Source organism: Eulemur rufifrons, chromosome 7, assembly GCF_041146395.1.
Source record: "Eulemur rufifrons isolate Redbay chromosome 7, OSU_ERuf_1, whole genome shotgun sequence".
In the NCBI taxonomy this organism is placed as follows: domain Eukaryota; kingdom Metazoa; phylum Chordata; class Mammalia; order Primates; family Lemuridae; genus Eulemur; species Eulemur rufifrons.
This window is the reverse complement of record NC_090989.1, coordinates 101,532,913-101,553,517: the sequence shown is the minus strand read 5'-3', so window position 1 is coordinate 101,553,517 and position 20,605 is coordinate 101,532,913.

Below are 20,605 nucleotides of genomic sequence, written 5' to 3'. Positions count from 1 at the left end.
ATACATTCCCAGCCTTGTCGTGAGCTGAGTATACTTCCCTGCCCCTTGACTGTGGCTTGACCATGGGACATCCTCTGACCAACAGGACGTCACTGGGCATGACAGTAGCAGAGGCTGAAATGTGCTTGCAGAGTTTGATGTAGACCTCCCTTGTGCATCTGCCAAAGACATGAGAAGCACCTGCTCTGGCTTGCCACTGCCCTATCAACCTGGCACTAAAGTGAGACACGTGCGATAGCACCAATCCTGACGTGCAGCCAGAGCCAACACCAGCCAAATGACCCACTGACCTATAAGCAAGAAAGAGAAATGTTTATGTTTAAACCGCTAAGATTTCAAGGTTGTTTTTAATGCAGTATTTTTGTAGCATGAGATGACTGATACACAGTGCTAAGTAAGACACTTTCACAACCAAAGGGCTCTGGTGAGCATCCCATGAATATCAGTGTCTTGCATATACCAAAGACAAAAGCCATCCACATTCTTGTTGACTCAACTGAGGCCCCCATGCAGGACATGCCAGAGCCGAGGGTCCTCCAGCTCTCTCACCCATCACAGCCTTCGGTCAGGTTTAATGAACTGCTCTTCTATTTGTCTAATGTCACTGTTTTCCCCAACTCGGCTATACAGTACCTGGGCTGTCTAGGAAAACCCATTACCTCTATTAGTCTGCCAATAGCAAATCAGTAGAATTGCTTGTTCCTTAATTGATAGAATATACTCTCCTCCTCCTGATAGATTACCCTGGTCTAACAGCTTCAAGACTGACTCCCCAGTGTCCGACTACCATCCAATCCAGAGCAATTGGTTTATACTTTCAGTAATAAATCCTAACCTATCAATACATAATAGCTCTTCATAATCAACATCCACAGATTCTGTCTGGGTTCAGAAGCAACCACCAGCTATTTTTTACATGCCTATAATTAGCAGTGGCCAGATGATGTTTGTGCATCTTAGCACAATACTCTTTCCCTGTCTCATAATGATAACACATTTTATATAAATTCAAGCTGATTTAATTCCCTTGTCAGAGTATGGAGCTATAAAAATATTTGTGCATGTGTAATGGTCTGTAAATCAAAACAGTTTGGCTGACCCAAGTACTGCGGTGAGAGAATCCAGCTCTACTTCTCCAGGAGGCTGACTATGGGCTGGTGCAAAAGAACTGTCTCATGCAGATCAGCAAGATGACCAGCTGGAAGAGGTAATGCACATCATTTATTAAAGTTCCGTTGATCTAAGTGGATTTTGCAAGCTTATGAAGATCTCATCTCCATCTAAGAGCAACCAGTCTTAGACCAAAATGTAGAGCCCACTGATTAAGTTTAACACTATAAGGGTACCAAAATGCAGACAACCTTTGGGGGAAAGGAAGCATTTACATTAAGGGGGAATGGTGGGGAGGAGGGATTGGCAGAGCCAAGTGCATAGTCCTTAAATGCCCCTTGCAAACAAGTTCACCAGCCACAGGGAAAAGAGGGACAACAGTGTCCCCTTGCTTCTTATAAATTAAACGTCACAAAAGAAAGCTGGTGAGAGGAAGGGAAGAGAAAGTGCCCTAAACAAGGTAATAAAACTATAAACTTAATGAGGGCCAGTTTACGGCTTTGCAGTCTCTCTACTTTATAATGTGCCCTTATGAGCCAGCCTGTCAGGATAATGTAATTGAGAACTTGCTATAAAACATATGTTTAATGGAGCCAGGGGCCAAGGAAAACACTGTGTCATTGTAATAAGCAGCCTGGTAAGTAAAATGATATCTTTTAAAGGTTAAAATAGAGTTGCTTTCAGAACTGGGCCAGTCTTCTTCTTCAAATATTGCTTCGCTAATGATTTCTTCACTTCACTTACAAAATGCATCTCTGAGGAGATTTGTTACAAATGTGATCCCTGCCTGGGAAGTAAACTGCTCACCGTACAGAAGGCTCGGGTATTTATTCTCCAGTTTTATATAACTTGGAGAATGATGTTAAAATTGGCAAATGCATCTGAGGCACACCAGGCCACAGGATTTTTTTTTAATCCACTCATTGTCCAATGCAGTTCAACTTGAAAGAGATACAACAGAGAAAAGATTGATCCTTTGTGGCCTATTCTCTTTCCAGAAGGTAAAAGCAATTCCCATCAACAGAGCCCAGTGCTCCGCGGGGTCATCTCCATTCTGCTCTGGGGAATTCATTGCTCATCAGGGCATGAATATTTTTTAAAAATAAGAAAGAAACGGGGGAAAATGAAAACCGATTCTGGGATCTGGAAGGCCCCACCTGTTCAAGGCCCATCCCTGGTCTAAACCTAGTACTTACTGACCTCTAAGATCATTCCCTTGGGGGACGAATAGATGAGCTTCCTCAATAGTAACCTTGGAGATTGGTGCTTCTTAGGCTTTGGGGTTGGCATGTTAAAAAGCACTCAAATCCAGCCATTCTGCCCAATTCTGCTGGCTGTTGCTTGTTGTTGTATGTGGGCTGGGAGTCCAGTGAACTGCACAAGTGGTTAGAGGAACAGCCTGACTCCTGCTCAAAAAACTCAAGGAGGCAGCAGGGTCCCCTCGGAGGAGCTGATGATTCTCTGTGTGACACCGGGTGTTTCACGTCAGCTCTCTGGACTCAGTGAAAGCACCTGTGAGAAAAAGGACTTGTACAAATGGTGCTCCAGGAGGGGTTGACCAAGCAGATCTCTGAGTTGTTTCAGCTTTAATGAGCTATAATTGTGTAGATTAACAAAACTATATGCCAGAGAGACCACTAAATGGCCTTTAATATCTGCCCTCCCTTTCCTTCTGTGGTAGTAAAATTCCCAAGTTTTAGCTGAGCACATAGCTGCATAGAATAATGTTTACATTTTCCAGTCATTCTTGCAGTTAAGTGTGACATGTGACTAAGTTCTGACCAATGAGATACAGGCAGAGGTGTCATGAGTTAACTTTTCCAAGAACCTTCCTTAAAAGACAATTCACATGTGTTCTTTCCTACTTCATATATCATGCTCCCTGAAAGATAGATGCAATGGCTGGAGTTCTTGCTCCTATTTTGGGCCATAAGGATGGGGATTACACCTAGGGATAGTAGACCAGAGAGCTGAAAAGGGGCTGCACTCTGAATTCTTCACCTAGCTGAACCCCTATATCAGCCCTAGATTGCCTACCTATATACTCCTATGAACAAGACAGTTTAGAAGTAAACTATAATATTTTAGACACTTATTTGGAACTTCATTACTTGCAGATTGCCTATACATTATATGCAATATGTAATTATATAACTAAATTATTCATTCCACAAACATTGACAACACATATGTATAGTAGTCATTCAGCAGAGTGATCTTTTGAAAACACAAAACACATTATATTACTTCCATGCATAAAAGCCTTCAGCAGCCCCTATCACCTATAGAATAAAATCCAAACACCTTCCTTGCCCTGCAAGGCCCTCCTTTGTCAGGACTCTCCAACCACATCTTGCACCTTTTTCCAATATTGCCCCAAGCACACATGTCTTCTTTCTATTTCTGTAAACTGTCAAGTTCATTCTGGCTTTGGAGATTTTATAGTTGCTATTTGCTTTTTCTGAAAACACTCTTGTCCAATTCTTTGCGTGGCTGATTTGCTCTAATGATTTCTGCCCAAAAGTCACCCCTCAGAAAAGTCTTCTTTAACCAGCCTGTCTAAAGTAACTACACATATATATGTACACACACACTGTATGGAGTAATTTTCCACTCCATCATTTTATCTTCTTCAAAACACTGATCTTATTCCTTTACCTAGTGTCTTCTATTATATAAAGCCCATGAAAACAAAGATTACAATTTTCTTCACTGTGTCTGAGAGCCTAGATTGGTGTCTGGCAAATAAGTGAGCATTCAGTAAACATTGATTAAATGAATGGGTGATTCAGAGCACTGTGCTTGGAATGGGGGAGGGGAGGATGGTAAGAAAGAAATAAAAATGTCCCTGTGGCCTTTCAGCCCAAACAAGAGCACAGATATGGTTATACAGATCCACAAACACTTGGCCACGTATTGCTTTGGAATTAAGAATTTTTAAATTTTAGAAAGATAATTTAGTGCATATATCATATAGCACCCCAAGTAGGGTTTGAGACAGTACCCCATAATAAAACATGCCAATATTTTTTGTGGAAAACATAGAATATTGACACTAAATAAGATAAAGACTGAAAATAGCCTTCTGCCAGCTTATGACAGGTTTGGCCACCAAATACAGGTCATATCTTCCTGTCAACAATTATGAAGAAAAAAATTTTATTTTAAGGACTTTTTTGATTTCAGGTTGCAAATAAGAGACTTTGAGCCTGTACTTAAAACATTACTGGAGAGACTTCGAGAAGACCCTGATACATCTCACCAGTGATACCCACACAACCCTTTGAACATAAATATAATAAGTACATAGTTATCTATCATTTTTCTTATTCAATCCAGTCTAATTACTTTCCTTCAAAGAATATATTTTATTATGCCCAAAGATCCAAAAATATTTAGAAAAGTAATTGTGAAACTAGTAATTTGGTGATCATAAAACCAAAAGGCTTTGGGAATGAGGACAAACAAGTGACTAGGAGAGTAGTAGCTCACATTTATTGAGCATTCGGTATATGTTAGCCGCACTCTAAACACTGCTCATGTATTCACTCATTCAACTTTCACAAAAATGTTAGGAGTCAGCACTATTATTATCTTCACTTAAAAGTGAGAACACTGAGGTCAGAGAAGTTACATAGCTCATCCAAAGTCACAGAGCTAATAAAAGGAAGGGTCAGAACACAAATACAAGAAATCTGGGGCCAGAGCCTGTGTGCCTGACTACCTCCCAGAACAGTTTCACTGGCACGTGATTTTGTTCGGGAATCATGAATGGAACTTTACAGGTGAGTGTACCATTACACTTCCTGCTCCTTCTCCAGTCCTGCTGTATCTACCCACTGCACCCCTCAAGGCCTAGCCAAACATGACAGAAAAGGACACAATTGGGCATTGTCAGTTTGGAGACGGCTGCAAAGGAAAATCAAGGGGTGAGTAATCAGACCCTGCTGAGGGACAAAGGGACAGGGCAGGGTGAAAGGCGAACCATAAGCTAAAGGGATCACAGAAGGGTTCCAGAGGCAGATGAAGTGGGGCCAAGAAAAATGAGCCTGGAAGTAGGAGGGCTAGGGCTTCCACAGCTATTTCCCGGCAGTGGGCCGGCAGCCCCTTTGGCACCCTGGCACGGGCTGCCATGAGCTTGCTGGCTTTTGGGGGTCAATTTAGTAGACCCACTGTCTTCCATCTCTCCACTGTACAATTCTTTCCCTATCTGAGGGAGCAGCTGCTCAGCCTTACAATCTGTGTGCAACATTGAACCAATGTTTATTAACTGTTTACTCTGCTGTGCTGGCACTGAAGACACAAAAAGGGAATAAGACAGTCTTTATCCTACAAGATCTAATAGTTTCCTGTGGAGGACTGACTGTATATACATAAAACAATAAGAAGTGTATCTTCCATTCATTCAACAAATTATCTACTGGCCATCTACTCTATGACAGGCATGAGGCACAGAGTGGAACCAGGAGTGGCAAAGTTGCATGAGTACAGGAGCAAAGCAGGAGTGAGCTCACCTGCCCAAAGGACCATATATGTTAATAGAAGGGATTGGGTTGGAGGGAGGGGAACTGTGGCAACCTGGAAAGGCATCACTTTCCGATGCTACTCGGGTCCATCCAATTGCTCCATCTAGGAATGCAGACTTAGGTCACCAAATCATCTGAGTTTGCAGAAGAATCCAAATATCAGAACTTTTCTGTGAAATCTTCCAATGTTTACAGGTTGATAGCAAATGCAAATATATTTTTTTTAACACTATACAGCTTAACAAAGCAGATCTATAGGCCACCACGTTGCAGCCTTCTGAAAATATTCGTGACACAGAACCTCACTAAGTGTGGCTGACCCTGTGACCCTCTGCAACTTCCCCTCAGCCCACCTCTTCCCTCCCCAGGCTCGCAGCCCTTTGCCCCTGCACTGCCCTTCCCCAGGGCCTTCTCCCCAGCCCAGTGCTCACCTTCTCCCAGCTGCCTACACAGTCCACCTCTGTCATCTCCATCCTTTACTCGTAGCCAGACTGTTTCCTTCCAGAAAGTGTGGTCCAAAGGCCCTAACCATGGCCTCCTAGAAATCCTTTCTGCATTCCATCATTCCAGCCTTTTCTGTAACTGTTTTCTCACTCAGATGAGGGAAGTAAAAAAACTAATTTAACAGAACTCAACCCAGCTGGTTAGGGAGAAATGAAACCATATAATCCACAGCTTAGTCCTTCGTAAAATGGGGCTTGTGGCTTTTTGTATATGTTCATCTCTCCCCACCAGCAACTTTATTGCCCCACGGAGCCAGATCTATTCTTCTCACAAAAATTTATGGATTATTTTGAGTTTTTAACTGTTCTCTTCCATACGTCTAATCCCTTCTTCCTTTGAAGTTAGGAGACCCTAAACCAGACTTCTTTCTAGGACTGGGATACATTACAAGCTAAAAGGTCAGTGATCATTTGTAAGCAATAAGAAAATACATATTATAAATTATACACACACACACTTTCTAAGTGTTACTTTTAAAAAGATCTGTTGGGAAAAATAACTTCCATAGGTTTGTTATCAAAATCTCAAAAGATGTTTTCATTTTTTAAAAAAACCTTAAGCTTTTGTTGCAAAGATATGAAACATTGTAAAAATGATTGCAGGTGACTAGCCAGTCTTTTGTTATATCTCTAAACATAAGACAAACAATAATGTGGGGATTTTTTTTTTCTTTTAAGAAAAAACTCAATATTAGTCACAGTAAGCCTCAACATATGGGAATAGGTACAGGGCAGGCAAGGGGGAGGGGAGCCCACTCATAGTTTTTTGAACCTTTAAAACGGCAAAAATATGTATCCCTGCTTTCTGTATATGCACATAATGTAAAATTTCATCAACCACAATATTTTAAAAGACAGAAATCATGAGATATATCACATCTAAATGGAAATATCATCTAAGGAAGGCACCATTTATCAACATCACTTTGAAATGCAGTGGAGGATGTGATGGCATTATGTAGATCTCAAATATCTATGGGTGAATGAAATTGGGTAACCTTAGCAACCCCAGGTACATCCATGCAGCTATAAATCAAGTGTCAGCACTCTGAGCTATGCACAAAATAAAGAAATAATTCTTTGAAATATTCATAACTCTATGCAGTGTATTATTTTGTAAGTCTGTCCCCATTATGCATTTTTTGAATCTAACTAAAAAAAATAGACATAACATTTGCATAACATACCACCCGCACCCACCCACCTACCTACCAACCAACGTCCACCTGAGCCTCTAGAAACGGGCAGACCTGCACTATATACTAATGGCCACTGCAGAACTCTGGTGCTTGTGTTTGAGAAGGAAAGGGAATTTCATACACGGGCAGCTAGTCTGACAGCAACCCAAATGGTTTTGTATTGATTATTCCATTAAAAAAATAACAACTAAATAAGATATGAGGATTTTGGTAAAAGTGTCATGATATAGGTACATTTTTGTATGTGTGAAAGTAATATATTCAATATTTCACGCTCTGAAACTGGAAGAGATTCACTTTAAAAATAAATAAAGGCAAAAAAAATATACTAGTCTTCTAATCGGGAGTATCTTGTCAGTGTGGAGTTGTAACATACAGCCCAAAATAAAGACTTTTATTTCATTTACACTTAAGATTTTTTCTTTGATAATTTAGTTTATTTGGAGTGATATTTTTTATATAAATACATTTATTAGCACCTCATTTTTAAAATCCTGTTCCTATCTTTTCCTGGAACTGGCAGTGCAGTGCCTGAATATCATAATACCTGTGATGGATTCCAAGTGCCATGAAACCCTAAGAGCTGTGATATAGGTCTCAGTCTAATTCTAAATCACACACAGGTAAATATGCTGATCCTACATCAAGAAGGCCGAAACATCCATATGTTGCCTAATTGTTTTGCCATAAAAGTTTTATAAACACATTCAGTTTAAAATATCCAACACAACTAACCAATTGAGTCATCTTGATACATTTAAGTGACTGCTGTAAGGAAAAAAAAAAAGCACTGCTTTTCATGTACAATTAGTATAGGTGTCATTTTACAAACGAGTGCTCTTCGCTTTAAAGACTTCAAAAGTGGCACGAAACGGACAAGGGGTTTAAACCAGGAATTAAACAAGCCATTCTAAGGGAAATCATCTCGTTTATCCTTAATCTGATTTGGTTTTTTTTTCCAAGTTACCATCCTCTTCAAGCTGTATTAATTGTTCCGGACCTATAGCACATGCTTCAATAAAAATAAATTACTTTATTTCTATTACACCACTAATGGCTGTGTGACTTAATTTCATTAGCTCGAACCTGTTGAGAGTATTCAGATTTCCATAGCAGGACGCACTTAAAATGAAAAGATTCTTTCGATTCTCAATTAACGGAATCGTTCTCTTTCAACTGAAATGAATGTTATTGAAACCAATTAGCATAGACTGGAAAATCTCTCACTAATGAGGGGAGTGTGGGTGAGTAAACAGCAATGAAAAGATGAAATTAGAGGAGAGCCTCTTCTCGTTGGCCTGAATAATTACATGCTTAGTTGCCTAATTGTCTGGTGAAAAGCACCGCGGTGATAGTAACAGATTGCCATGTTCATTAGGCAGCAAAAGGCCACCTGCTGCTAAGCTTCATTTTCCTGCAGTCGATATACACGTGTTTATCCCTGGGGATTGATATTTGGACACAACACTAGCTGGGAAAAGCAAATGAGCTTGCCAATATGCTGCAATATTGTGTCCTTTATGCCAAGATACAGAAGCTTAATATGTCAAATAGAATGAATAAAACCAACAGTGATAACGAAGTTTATGAGGAACCTGACCTTAGAACAGGCTCAGTGTAGAACTCTAAACTGTGTCGAGTTCAACCTTTCAGTACAGATGTTCCTTTCTGGCCTGAACGGCTCCAAATTATATAGTACAAAAGATAAATTACAACGGTTAGGGCCTTGGTGATATTTTAGACAATGGTGTAGTGAGAGCATGCGATGTAACTGTTTAAATTGAAAACAAATGTTCAGTGCAAAGGCAGAGGCGTGTGTGAGAGAAACAGCATCATTCCTATCGCCTGGCTGCAGGCAGAAGATCAAAGAGAAGCCCCTTTGTTCACCATCTAGCCTCCTTCATTTCTGCAGATTGTCCGTCTCCAGTTGTTTTCATGCTTCTTCCAGCCCCAGCTGACATTGTCTGTTCCACACATTCCGCTTTCCCTCTGTCACACCGTCTCCGATTGGCTATGAGGCTGAGAAGCTAAGAAAGCACAGACTGGTTTTCTAACGTCAAGCTTCTTTTGTAGGCATTGTCGTTTTCATCCTGGGATGTTGGACGGAGCTTCAACATCCTAACTCTTGCACTTGCTAAACTGGGTATTTTCTTAAAAATGAATTCAGGAAAATCAGTCAGGAGCTTCTCCAGGCTCACACAGCAGCACCCCCTGTCAGACTGAGCAATAAGGCACCTAGACCGCCGGGAGTCCAGAAGTGCAAACCTTCAGCCTTCAGACTGGATGAGACCTGCAGACATGTTTGCCTTCTACTGTTTTTAAAATCCGTTTATGCTACTTGCCAACATTTAAAAATCAGGAAATTTAACATACACAACTATATATCTGGCTTTTCTTAACCTTCTTGAAGACCTGGAAGCACTGACCTCCATTCCAACGTGGCAACAATCAACAAGACAGCACTAGTCATGAGCTTTCAATTTGCCAAAATCCCCACCACGCGCCATGTAGCCAGTACTGAGGTAGAGTAATAGTTGCTACGTATTGTTATTGTTCTTGCACTATTATTTTTCTTATAAAGACACTAGTTCCCAGTACCCATATCTTTCTCAAATGTGGGGGAAATAGGTCAAGAAGGCCATATATCTTCTGAGAAACAGTCCCCTCATAGCTGGCCTGCTTCACTCATTCATGTTGCCCACCTTGCTTCTGCAGGCCTTTCAGCTCGTGATTCTGAATGCAGTCCTACCCTTCATTGTTCAGAAAAAGAAACTGAGGCTCAGAGAGGGAACGTGAGCTGGGACTAGAATCCAGGGCTTCCAACAATGGTCTTCCCGCTCTACACCATTACCTCTGTCATACCAGAGTATAGAATCCTGAGAATTAAAAGGTATGATTCCTACCCTCAAAGGCCTAGGTTACAAAGTACAAAAGAAACACAAGACAACCCAAGGAACACACATACCATCAGTGGATAGATTGTTGTCATAATATACACACTATGAGCATCAAGAGGGGTGTGAAAGCTGGCACTGGAGGAGAAGGAGGCAGGGAGCTCAGAGAGTTTGGAGTGTAAGTGGGGGCTTCCCCTCTACCCTTTTGATCTGAGAGTGGAAGGAAAATCAAAACTTTGGTGCTGGTTGAAATGCCAATCATCCTAACAGAAGCAAGAGCCTCTCAGCGGCCACTTGCTGAGACCAACCACACCATGCATCTCAGGAGGAGGTGGCATTAGGGACCCAGGTCTAAGGAAACATTCTTGTGGTAAAACCCTCACTACCCAGGTTCTAGAGGAAGCCCAGCTTTCCCGTGGAAGGGCACAGAAACCCCAACAGAGACAGAATTCTATGCTCTAGAGTCCTCAGGATCCCAGATTTAAAAATCCTTTCAGACCCGTCAATCATCACTTGCTTTGAAATTCCAAATGTTGATGCATGTGAGCCTGTGTTGATGAAAGCAAACCAAGGTAATGGGCTAGAAACAAAATCCACACTTTGGTCAGCAACAGGAATGCCCAGCCTCAGTAATTTCATCAATCTACACTGTCCCAAATTATGTCAAGGGGTATTGAAAAGTCTTCATGATAAATTTTCTCTTCTAAAAATTACTGAAGCACACATTATTTTGGTTTTCTGTTCCAGATTTCTTATTTATTTGCAGGGTTTGTAGGGTTTTTTCAACAAAGGTAAATTGCATTACATAAAATTTTAAAAGAGCTTCATTTCATAATTTTGTTATTTATTATACAAGTAATACAAGTATATTTTTAAAAATGAATCAATGCAGATAAACAAAAGAGAAACCATTATAAGTCATTTGTCATCACCATTCAGAAATAAATACTACTAAGATTTTGATGTATAATGTTCCAGACTTTTCATGTGTGCACGTGTGTATATTCACATATAGATTTTTTTGCTTTCTTTTCAATGTTTTAATATAAGAATAATATAATCATTTTTGAGTAAATGAATTTTAGAAAATAGAGAAATAATTTTTAAATCATCTATACTCCTACTACCTTACTAACTACTTTTAGTATTTTGGAATGTTATTTCTAACTTATCAGTCTTGCTATTATAAGTTTTTAAAAATTTTTAAAGTAAATTTTATTGTATATATTTATGTTATGGGATACATATGGATAGTAAAATGGTTATGATATTTTTTTCATAGTGAGCCTATTACTCAGTATAAAATGGTTACTATAGTGAAGTAAATTAACATATCCATCATCTCACATAGTCACCCTTTTTTTGTTTTGTTTTGTGGCAAGAGCAGCTAAAATGTACTCATTTAGCAGAAACCTCAAATAGAGTACAATTTATTATTTATGGTCCTCATGTCATACACTAGATATTTAGATTTTTTCATCCTACATATCTGCTACTTTGTATCTTCAGACCTACATCTTCACATTTCCCACCACCCCACACACCCTTATACCTGATCACCACTGTTTTGTTCTCCACCTCTGTATATTTGACTCTTTTTTTTTTTTTTTAGATTCTACATATAAGTGAGATCATGCAATATTTTCCTTTCTATGTCTGGCTTGTTTCAGTTAGCATGTCCTCCAGGTTCATCCACGTTGTGGCAAACGGCAGGATTTCCTTCTTTTTAAAGGTGGAATAATGTTCTTTCATATGTATGTACACCAAACTTTCTCTCTCCATTCATCCATCAACAGACACTTAGGTTGTTTCCATGTCTTGGCTATTGTGAATAATGCTGCAATGAACATGGGAGTACAGATATCTTTACAAGGTGGTGATTTCATTTCCTTTGGGTGTATACCCAGAAGAGAGATTGCTGGGTCATATGGTAATTGTATTTTTAATTTCTTTAGAAATCTCCGTACTGTTTTCCATAATGGCTGCCCCAATCTACATTCCCACCAACAGTGAATGGGGGCTCCCTTTTCTTCACACCCTCACCAATATCTATCTTTTGACTTTTTGATAATAGCCAATTTTTTTAATTTCTTTTAAAATGCTGAAAACACAATAAAGTAAAAATTATCCTTAATCTAATCCCACCTCTAGGTGTAACCCCTATTAATAATCAGATGCTTACCCTTCCCAGCTTCTTCCCCAATTTATGCGAATGTGTTTATCACAAAAAAAGAGATTATACTTTATATATTGTGTTGTCATTGCTTATTTTTTGCTCATTTTTTGCTCAATAATAGTGACTCTCTATTCAATAAATATGTAGCCATATTAGCATTCTGAAATGTTTGCAGAGTATTCCACTCTAGAACTGCACCCTATTGGCAGCATTTAAGCTGTTTCTAATTGTTCACTATTATTTTTTTTAAATCCAATATAAACATCTTCTTACATACATTGCATACATACCCAATCATTTTCCTTAGGCTACATTTCTAAAAATAGATTTGCCAAATCAAAACGTATGTTCTCCAGTAATTTCTTTCTTTTTTTTTTATTTCAGCATATTATGGGAATACAAAAGTTTAGGTTACATATATTTGCCTTTCCCCCCACCCCTGAATCAGAGCTTCAAGCATGTCTATCCCCTAGACAGTGCACACTGCACTCATTATGTATGTATACACCCATCCCCTCCCATTCCACATCTGCCTGACATCCAATTAATGTTATTCCTAAATGCACTCTTAGGTGATGATCAGTGAAACCAATTTGATGGTGAGTACACGTGGTGCTTATTTTTCCATTCTTGAGATACTTCACTTAGTAGAATGGGTTCCAGCTCTATCTAGGAAAATACAAGAGGTGCTATATCACCATTATTTCTTATAGCTGAGTAGTACTCCATGGTATACATATACCACATTTTATTAATCCACTCATGTGCAACCTCCGTGGAAAGCAATATGGAGACACCTTAAACAGATACAAGTAGACCTACCATTTGATCCAGCAATCCCATTATTGGGCATCTACCCAAAAGAACAAAAGACATTCTATAAAAAAGACATCTGCACTCAAATGTTTATAGCAGCACAGTTCACAATTGCAAAGATGTGGAAACAACCCAGTAATTTGTTTCTGACAATGCCTTTTCCCTTATCCTCTAGTTATACTGGCCATCATTAATTCCACAGTTGAACATGGTTTGTTTTGTTTTTAATTTGTATTTCTTTGTTTAAAAGTAACATTGAAATTTTAAAATTGCTTATTGACCATTTTATTGCTTTATTGACTTGTCAGCTGAACTCTTTAGTGCATTTTTCTATAAGAGAGATAATCATTGTCATTTACTTGAGAGAGCTCCTTATCTTTACATTTCGTCATATGTACCAACACTTGTCCCAGTTTATCATTTGTGCTTTGTCTTGGTTTCTCCTCTATTTTTCTATGCCACAGTTTTAAATATACCAATATCAACCTTTCACTTCATGGTTCCTGCCTTCAGCCATGCTCTGAAAGTCCTTCTCTACCCTAAGATCATGAAAACCATGATTTCATGGTTTTAATCTATAATTTCTTCTAAACTTTTTTATTATTTTACCTTTTATTTATAAATCTTAAATCAACATGGAATTTATTTTTGTTTAAATATGAGGTAGGAATATAACTTTATTTTTTCTGGAGTAAGTCAGTTTTCCCAATACCATTTATTTAATAATATATCCTCCCACTGACTTGAAATAACATTGACTTTATTATATTATTAGATATATTTGAGTCTCTTTCTAAACTTTCTAATCTACCCCACTGTCTGTTTACTATTACACCAAGACCATTACAGCAGATTTAATTTATTGAGACATTATAATTCATAGTGATTCCTGATTAAATACCCTGTTCCCTAACAAATAAATCTTTTTTAAAAAAAAAATTTCTGGCTATTTCAGCATGTTTGTTTTTCAGATGAACTTTAGAACAATTTTTCAATCTGCTACCTTTAAAACATGCCCCATTTAGGTTTTGACATAAATTACATTAAATGTATGTATTAATTTAAGAATACAAATTCAATTTAAAGTTAAAATGCATGGCAGCAAAACATCTGGGATAATGTGAGACGTTAAAGAAAAAACAAAAGGACTGTACATTGTATCAGAGATTTCAAGTTTGAAGGAATTTTATTATTAGTTTAATCAAGTGTTTTACAGATGAGAAAACTTAAAGCACAAAAACATCGTTATGATTCTCCTATCACAGATCAGAAAACTTACTCAGAATAAGGCAACGCCATCACCCCCATAAGAATAGCTAACATTTGATGAATACAGACCATATAGCAGACCCTGTGTGTTTTACACACATTTTCTCATTTTTTTTTCCTTTTATTTGAAGAGAAGACTTGATTCCTTTTACCTTCAAGTTGCTGGAAGTGATTTATGGGACAGCAGATAGGTACCAACTTTACTGAGGGGCTCTTGCTAGACAGAAACCAATAGCAATTCAGGCCCATTCCAAACTTCAAATCAATTTTTTTTTTTTTAAAGAGGAGATACATTCTTTACCTCTGCTGGCGTAAGATTATGTAAACAGAATTTATGTGCTCAGTGACCCCACTTCATTGATTTGACAGAGGTAATTCCTATGTAAGAATGAGCCATTTCTCTAATATATTGAGTAAATGCTTCCATGACAGCATATTTTCTCCATTCCTTTAATTAAATGGACAATTAATTGAAATGCAAAGGAGTTTCTCTGCAATAGATGATCCATCCTCAACTTTCTTTGTATCTTTTATTTAAAAAAAAAAAATTAGCATCAGTGAAGCAGTAAGCTATAAGTATCAATCCTAAAACTCCCCTGAAAATGTGCCTGGTGATATTGGAGGAGGGGTAGGCGACTTGCACAAAGAGACCAGCAAGTCCCTTCCCACAGCATTCATCTCAACACTTTGGGAGGCATTGTGGGGTCACAGAAAAAGCCCCAACTTGAAGCCTCTCTGAGCAGTCAATGTTCGCACCGCCTGGGCTCACCGAGAATGAACGCTCCTTTATCAAGAAGGTCATTCCTGTCGTCTGAGGCCGAGACTTGAAGACTGACGTATGCAGAGGTGAGGAAGAAAGAAGACACCGGGCCACCACATCAGTCTAATGGGCCCTGGCAATCAATGGGGTGGCAGGGTCACAGCCAGGTCACCGTCACATTCAACTCCCTGGGCAAGTCCCTCCTTGACTCAAAGGTTAGCCCCGTGCTTATTTAATTGATGAGAGGCCACAGAAGGCAGCGGGTGTGCATAAGGGCTTGGGAGTCAGCCAGCCAGTTTGAGTCCTCAGTCCTGGCTGTCCTACTTAGCTTCTCCAGGCTTCCATTTGCTCATCAGTGGAGCAAAGATAACAGCCCTCCCTCATACGGCTATTGAAAGATTCTGTGAAAAACAACACGCATACTAAGTGTCTGGCACATATTAAGAACTCAATAAATGGTAGCTATTATTGTGTTTCTCTGTAGGAAATAAGACATGTTTTTAATCATTTTCATGTAAAAAGTAAATTTTCATTTATCTTAAGTCTATTTCTAAGGGAATGGTAGAATCTCGGAATTGAAAGTGCCTTGAGAATTACTTGGTCTTTCTTTCACACTATGTCCTCAAAACTTTAAGGTAAAATATATAGTTTCCATAGATAATGAACAGGCAGCCCCAATACAGGAAGCTCAAAGAATCTTCCTTTTATACTGTGCAAAATCACAATCCCAACAATTTTGTGTAAAAACCCTGACCAATTCTAACAAAATTTTCAGGCTTGATAACAGTTGACTTTTTGTAAATATCTTTATCTTTATATTACTGTCTTCAGTATTTTAACCCTACCATGTATAAAATATAAAGAAGGCAGCCCACTCTTAGAAGACATATCTGCATCTGCCAAAGTGGCTTCAGGAAAGGAAAAAGAAAGAAAGGAAACCTCACACCCCACCAAAACAGTGGGTAAATTGGTTATATAAATGTACGTGTGAGTGGAGGTACTGTGGATTCACCCAAGACCACCTATATAACCTGGGGGTGCAGTGCAAAAATGAAAATGCAATGCCATTTGTTCAAAAATTATTAAGAATTTCAAGAAAGCCACAGGGCATTTCACCAAGTTTGTAGCCCTGTGTAGCTGCACAGGTCACATGCCCCTGAAGCCAGCCCTGGGTGTACACTCACATGCAGCTCTGGGACTCAGAGTGGGCCTGTGTATCAAAGGTTTGTTAGTGCTATAGACCAGCAGGAGGATTATAGCAACTGGAACACATCTTCCTATTTGTCAACTGCCAAAGCACTAATAATAAACTAGTTGCACTGGCTTTGTCCAAATTGAAGCTGGCTTTAGTTCAGAATTGAATCAAGCTAAGATTAACTCAACTTAATGATTAAGTCCCATCTTAATATCTACTTAGACGCTAACTCTGATTCTTCCAGCCTTAGAACAAAATGATATACAGGTAAAGCAAATACCATTTTACTTGTTTGGAGCAACACTATAAAACTGATAAAAAATCTGTCACTAACCTCTGAAGGAATTTTTTGGCTTTAGACAAACTGAGTATCCGTAATATCTGTAAGTCTGAAGCTAAGGCCAATGTGGTTTAAGGCCCAATTAGTAAACTGACTATATCGATTACCTAGGTTGGTTTTATTACGACTGGTGAATGGATGATTAGGTAGTTTACTATAGGGTACTCCTAATAGTCTAATCTGATTTATGGGAGATGTGACTATTAATGTTTGCTTTGGGGAGACATATGTGAAATATAGGTTCAGTGAAATTCTCCAGTCCACATACTGGAAAATGTTAAAAAAAAAAAAAAATTCAACTAAGGGGAGCTGAATTTAAATCTTAATTAAAATTATTCTGAGTCATAAAAACAAATGACAAAGATATGCATTATATTAAATCTAAACTGATTCAAGGGCAGGTATTTTTATTTGATTTTGTTTGAAGAACTTTCATTTCAAATATGATTATTCTAAAAATGGAGTTCTACTAAATTAAGAAGAGATAAATTAAATAAGTTTAGTCTAAGAATAATGAAAGTAAAGAAATTGAAAACAGTACTCTCCATATAAGTCCAATCATGTTTGTTTTGTCTGTTTATTTATATAAAATTTAAGGGATACAGTGCAGTTTTGTTACATAGACATATTGCGTAGTGGTGTACTCTAGGATTTTAATGCAACTCTAGGATAATAATGTACATTGTACCCATCAAGTAATTTCTCGTTCCTCACACCCCTCACACCCTCCCACAGCATATTTTCTCCATTCCTTCCCAGTCTCCATTGTCTAGGATTACACATTCTATGTCCATGTGTACATGTTATTTAGCTTTCACTTATAAGTGAGTACATGTGGTATTTTATCTTCTGTTTCTGAGTTGTTTCACTTAAGATAATGGCCTCCAGTTCCATCATGTTGCGCAAAGGACATGATTTCATTCTTTTTATGGCTGAATAATATTCTACAGTATAGATATGCCACTTTTTTATCCATTCATCCATCGATGGACACTTAAGTTGATTCCAAATCTTTGCTATTGTGAATAGTGCTGAAATAAACATACTAGTGCAGGTAACTTTTTTATATAATGATTTTTTTTTCTTTTGGGTAGATACTTAGTAGTGGCATTGCTGGATCAAATGGTAGTTCTATTTTTGGTTCTTTGAGAGATTTCCATACTGTTTTACAGAGGTTGTATTATACTAATTTACATTTCCACTAACAGTGTATCAGCATTCCTTTTTCTGCGTCCTTGCCAGCCAGCATCTGCTATTTTTTGACTTTTTAATAATAACCATTCAGACTGGTGTAAGATGATATCTCATTGTGGTTTTAACTTGAATTTCTCTAATGATTAGTGATGTTGAACATTTTTTCATATGCCTGTGGCCATTTGTATGTCCTTTTTTTTTTTTTTTTTTGAAAAATTTCTATTCATGTCCTTTACCTGATTTTTACTGGAGTTATTTGTTTTTTGCTGTTATTGTTGAATTGTTTGGGTTCCTTGTAAATTCTGAATATCAATCCCTTGTCAGATGTACAATAGCTACAGAAAAATATTCAGGAATATATTTAAGCAAGGAGGTAAAAGATATCTACAAGGAAAACTACAAAACACTGATAAAAGAAATTGTAGATGACATGAACAAATGGGAAAACATCCCATGCTCATATCATGGATGGGAAGACTTAATATTGGTAAAATGACTATACTGCCCAAAGAAATCTATAGATTCAATGCAATCTCTATCAAAATTACCAACATCATTCCTCACAGAATTAAGAAGAAAGCCCTAAAATTCATAGGGAACCAAAAAAGAGCTTGAATAGCCAAAGCAAGTCTAAGTAAAAAGAACAAAGACGTAGACATCACATTACCTGACCTCAAATTATACTACAAGGCTATAGTAACCCAAACAGCATGGTGCTGGTATAAAAATAGACACATACATCAATGGAACAGAATAGAGAACCCAAAATAAAGTCATATATATCTACAGCCAACTGATCTTTGACAAAGTCGACAAAAACACCCTGAGGAAAGGACACTCTTTTCAATAAATGGTGCTGGGAAAATTGGATTGCCATGTGTGGAAGAATGAAACTGGGCCCCTATCTCTCACTACATGTAAAAATCAGCTCAAGATGGATTAAAGACTTAACTTTGAGATCTGAAACTATAAAAATACTAGACCAAAACCTGGGGAAAACTCTTCTGGACATTGATCTAGGCAAAAAAGTCATGACGAAGACCTCAAAAGCACAGGCAGCAAAAACAAAAATAAACAAATGGGATTTAATTAAATTAAAAAGCTTCCCCACAGCAAAAGAAATAATCAACAGAGTGAACAGACAACATGCAGAATGGGAGAAAATATTTGCAAACAACCACACATTCCATATAGCAAGCCATGAATGACAATTTATCATGTTTCTAATACCTCACACCTTCTCACTAGGAAATGCTGATACCTTGTGTCAGGGCTGATTCAGCAGTCCTTTTATCAGGGAATTTAAAACTAACCTCAAAGAATTTTCCTTCTGTGAGAGCAATTCCTCCAAGTTTGGACTTTAAATGTAGAACCTACCACCTGTGTTACCCTAAGACCACAACACCTGATCTTTAACTGAAAACTCTGAGATATAAATTGAGTCCCCATACTTTGAGAGGGAGGCAGTTTTAAACTATGCTTGATCTTGGCAGATGATGGGAACTTTCAAGATTCAGTCCAAACCTAAAGAGAGCCCCCAGTTGGACAGATATTATAGGCTCTAAAGAGGCTCCTATGTACCTATGTATCACTGTTCAATGCCCCCTATCCAGAGCCAACTGAGCTTACGTGTTTAGCCAGGGTGTGCCCATTATGCAATGGGAAGGACTTCGAAGACAGGGCCTTTGTCTATCTTGCTCAGCTGTGAAAGAACTGTTGAGTGGGAGAATTAACAAAGACAAAACATTTTTTGGCTGGGCATGGTGGCTCACGCCTGTAATCGTAACACTCTGGGAGGCCGAGGTGGGAGGATTGCTTGAGGTCAGGAATTTGAAACCAGCCTGAGCAACATAGCAAGACCCCATCTCTACAACAAATAGAAAAATTAGCCAGGCGTGGTGGCACACACCTGTAGTCCCAGCTACTTAGAAGGCTGAAGCAGGAGGATCACTTGAGCCCAGGAGTTTGAGGTTGCTATGAGCTAGGCTAAGGCCATGGCATTCTAGCCCAGGTGACAGAGTGAGACTGTGTCTCAAAAAATTTTTTTAAATTAAATTAAATTTAAAAAAAATTTGTTGAGTCCCTACTCTAGGTCAGATCTATGCTATACATTTGTCAGATACCTTCTCACATTTAATGCTTACTACTCTCTTGTGAGAAAGATTTGAGATATTTCAGATGACTAAGGGTCAGCGTGGCTAAGCAGTTTGTCCAAGGACACAAATAGTGATCAAACTAGGATCAGAGCCAAAGTCTTCTGTCCCCAAGACCACTCCCTTTTGATAATTGCACATAAGAAATTTCTGAGATGGTTTTGTCTGTGGATGTATTAGAACATCTCATCCCACTTCTGAGTTTTTGAAGTGCAATCTTTCCCAGCATAGTGTCCAATACTGATAATACAAAAAAATTAGGCTGTCAATTATGAAATATGTTTGGATGAATTTCCAACCCTATATTTTTCTACTACATTGAGCATATAATAGTCAAAGATCACAGTGAAGAAAATGGGATTGAGACTTATTGATGGCTCCCTTCTACTTGGGAGTCAAAACTATTAAATGATCAATAAGAAATTATAATAAACCAAACTGAATGAAATTCCTCCTATCCAAAAGAAAAA